This window comes from Psammomys obesus, unplaced genomic scaffold, assembly GCF_907164565.1.
Source record: "Psammomys obesus unplaced genomic scaffold, mPsaObe1.curated_primary_1811, whole genome shotgun sequence".
Lineage (NCBI taxonomy): Eukaryota > Metazoa > Chordata > Mammalia > Rodentia > Muridae > Psammomys > Psammomys obesus.
In genome coordinates this window covers 3,948,143-3,948,465 of record NW_026596088.1, presented here as the reverse complement: position 1 = coordinate 3,948,465, position 323 = coordinate 3,948,143, and positions in this window count along the sequence as shown.

Below are 323 nucleotides of genomic sequence, written 5' to 3'. Positions count from 1 at the left end.
GCGCCCGTCCTCTCTCCCGGCAGAAAGTTAGCAGCAGGGAAGGAACTCAGGGCTGCGGGAGCGGCGGCGGCGGCGGCAGCGCGGGGAGAGCGGGGCGCCGCGCACAGAGCAGGTGCCGCCGCGGCTCGGCGCCCCCCTCGGGCTCTTGGCCTGAGGTTGAGGGGGGCGGCGGGGGCTCGCGAGGGGAGGGGGCCATGCGGCCGGGCTTGTCCCCGGCGCAGCGGGACGGCAGCCAGGGCCGGGGGCGCAGCGGCGTCGCTCCATGCAGCCGGGGCGGCTGGGCGGCGGCGGCGGCGGCGGCGGGGGCGGCGGCTGAAACCATG